Below are 3,763 nucleotides of genomic sequence, written 5' to 3'. Positions count from 1 at the left end.
CTATACATCTTAAGTACCGGTCTCAGTGTCTTCTTGGGTGCGNGNCTGACCCGAGGCTTGAGTAAGTGCCTCCCTTTGGGAGTTTTGGAGTCTTTCAATCCGAGTTACTAAACTCCTTTAGCGTGGGTAGGTGCATTTGTACAAAATCCAAAGCCAAGAAAAAATAGGATCGAATACCGCTTAAGTTGCTTACCTACACTATACTCCTTAAAGAAAGTAAAAAAAAAAATGTGGCCATGCAATATTGTGAAAATATCTCTTACATGCTAAGAGAATTCAACTTTTGCTGATCTCACAGCCAAAGTTCACCTTAAAATCATTTAAGATTTAATGCTGCTCCCCTACAGTGGGCTCAGCCTGTTTGTTTAACCTATCGTTAAAGAAAACAGTGTAACGACTAATCTCACTTGTCCCCCCCCCCCCCCAGTAATCAACTTTCACAGCCTAAGCTAACGGCATAGCTGTAATCACACGCTTCCGCTCTCTGACCCAGATCATGCCTGGGGCATCTGCGGCAGCTGCCTAAAACCTACCGTAAAGGTTGAAAGCCACCATTTATGGATATTGGTTGTTGAACAGTGATGTTGGAATGCTATTTGTTGTCTGGGTCATTTGGGACTACGTGGAACCAGTGACTTAATCCCTTAAAAAAAACTCTGTTGTAAACTATCCCATTCCTTCCCCATGCAAAGCTTTTTATGCTGTCCAGTAAATACAGAGAGAAACCCTTTGTTAGAGACAGATACATGGAGCTCATACAACAAACCAACACAGAGACACACACAGTCCCAGAGACAGACAGACAGATACACAGGGACACACAGACACATAGACACGCACATGAAGCTCACACAGCAGACCAACACAGTGACACACAGTCAAAGACAGAAGAACAGATACGCATGGACACACAGACAGACACATGCAGCTCACACAGCACACCAACACAGAGAGACAGATGGACAGATACACAGGACATACAGACACACAGACAGACACACTCAGCTCACATAGCAGACCAATACAGAGACACACACAGTCCCAGAGACAGATGGACAGATACACAGGGACACACACACACACACACACACACACACACACACAGATTTTTTTTTTTTTTAAAGATTTATTTATTTATTATATGTAAGTACACTGTAGCTGTCTTCAGACACTCCAGAAGAGGGCGCCAGATCTCGTCACGGATGGTTGTGAGCCACCATGTGGTTGCTGGGATTTGAACTCTGGACCTTTGGAAGAACAGTCGGGTGCTCTTACCCACTGAGCCATCTCACCAGCCCTTTTTTTTTTTTTTTTTTACACAGATTCTTAAGACAAGTCTTCAGGCAGGTACAAATGCAGACTCACACAACAGAGAAACAGAGGACAGAAGACACAAGGACCATGAAGTAGAAAATTCAAAATCTGGACGCACTCTTGGTTAAAAAAACTCCGAGGGGAAACTGGTTCTCTCTCTCTCTCTTAATGAGATTTTACCTATGCATTATTAGAGACCCAGGGCTAATCACTAATGTATATAATCTGTGCAAAAGTGTTGACATTTTAAATAGTAGTTATTTTAGGGGGCTACGTGAAATAAAATGGAGGCAGAAAACACAAGGGACTTCAATTTTTTTTTTCAGCTAGAAGACGAATATATGATTATTTGTATTCTTTTGAAAGGTTATATATAATATATACATTCCTGTATTTCACCACAAAAATCTCAAATAGCATCAACAACGTGAAGCCCAGGTGATGTTCTCTCGAGCACTTCTGACAGGAGTCTGGCTTCAGAGGTAGAAAGCAGCAACTGAGAGTACAGGGAATGAAACGATCTGATGGGAGGTTTTGACAGTGCTCCATCTATCTCACTGTGCCTGTCTGTGAAGTGCTGTCCAGACTGAAGGAGCGTGCCTGCAGGGCAAATGAAGACCAGACAAAGGTGGTGTCCCTAGTCTCCTGACAGGCTCATTCTTCCATCACACAGTCCATCCTAACAACATCATTACAGGGAGAATGGCTGAAAAATCCTCTTCCCATCTCACCAATGCACTGAGCCCGGTGAACACAACACGTCTGTTAACAGATGTTTTCTACAGTTCCTTGTTAAATACCAAGGGCAGTGCCCTTGCTTCTGGGGAACACAGAGCCAGCCCCTCAGCAAGTCCAGAATATAGTTCTTCTTAGAAGGGGCCAGTGAGATGAGTCAGCAGGTAAAGGTGCCGTGCAAACCTGACCACCCGAACTCAGGTCTCTGGACCCACGTGAAAAGGCCAACTGTGGCAGCATCTGTAATCCTAACACTTCTTCCTCCTGGGAATGAGATGGCAGGAGACTTAATCACTTGGAAGCTCAGCAGGACAGGTAGCCTGGAGAACACAGCAAAAGCAAGAGAGATTCAGGCTCAACACGATACAAGGAGATAACTGGCTCCTAAAAGCTGTTCTCTCAACACCACACACGTGTGGAGGCATGTACATGCCTGCACCCATAATACACCATAATCCCCTGTCTTAGGCAGGATTTTATTGCCGCGAAGAGACGCCATAACCACGGCAACTCTAAATAAAAGAAAATATTTAATTGATGCTGGCTTACTGTTGTAGCTTCTCAAAAGACCCTCACTTATAAAGACCACAGAGACCACCATCATTACAAAATGCATGAGGATTTTACCTATCCAACATGTTGGGGAACCCCTCTCACCACACAGGCTGGAGGAGAGACCCAGAACAAAGAAAGAACACACTTTGTATACCTTTGTAAGGGCTGGATATAGGCATCAGGGTAGTTTGGCTTATTTTAATTGGTGTAGCCAAAAACCTTTTTAGACATTGGTTGGTTTGTATAGGGTGACTCTCATTTTGTCTGTCCTTGAGGTTTTTAGTGTGAGGCAGGGCAGGGGAATTGTTAATCTTTTGGAAGTTTAGTAATTTTGACTGTTAAAACTATGTTTCTATATTTGTTTAGTCAGCCAGCTTTTTTTTTTTTTTTTAAATCTGGCACTGTACTTGGCCTGCTAGTACAGTTTCAAAAGTCCTTTTGAAGGGGGAAGGTACTGGGTAGTCTTGAATTTATCTTGGATATTACATGTATGGGCCAAAGGTTAAGCACAGAAAACAGGATAAGAAGGGGCAGTGAATAGGGATAGGTAGGGACCCTTCCAGCAATGTTCAAGGGTCTGAGCATGATCCAGGTGCATGCAGATTAGATCTCCGACTGGAACTGGTAAAATGTCTTTGGGGTACCCGGCTCATCTGCTGTCACCAGTTGTGATCAGACGTTTCTTTGTACCACCTGCAAGCTTTTTAACTTAGCATATAGATCATTATTATAACAACATATGGGTTTAAACACATCATTTAAGACAGTGATGGGCATGGGAGCCCAGAACGGATCTCAAAAAAAGTAAGACTGAATTAAGAGGGAGTATTTCTAGTTTTAAATAGGGCAAGGGGAAGGCACACTACTTAATCTGTGCTAGTAGCCATGGTTAATTTTGTCAAGGACTCTTTTAGAGTTCTATGAATCCTTTCTACCTGTCCTGAGCTCTGAGGTCTGTACACACAATGTAATTTTTATTTGAGCTCTAAATACTTGGCCACGCCCTGACTTACCTGGGCAACAAAGGCAGGGCCATTATTTGACCTTATTGCTTTTGGCATTCCAAATCTTGGAAAATTTTTTTTCAATAATCCTTTTGATGACTATCTGAGCAGTCTTATTTTTACAGGGAAAAGCTTTTATCCATTTCAAGAACGTT

The sequence above is a fragment of the Mus caroli genome, chromosome 1 (genome assembly GCF_900094665.2).
Source record: "Mus caroli chromosome 1, CAROLI_EIJ_v1.1, whole genome shotgun sequence".
In the NCBI taxonomy this organism is placed as follows: Eukaryota; Metazoa; Chordata; class Mammalia; order Rodentia; family Muridae; genus Mus; species Mus caroli.
The sequence above is the reverse complement of the archived record's forward strand: the minus strand, read 5'-3'. Positions refer to the sequence as shown.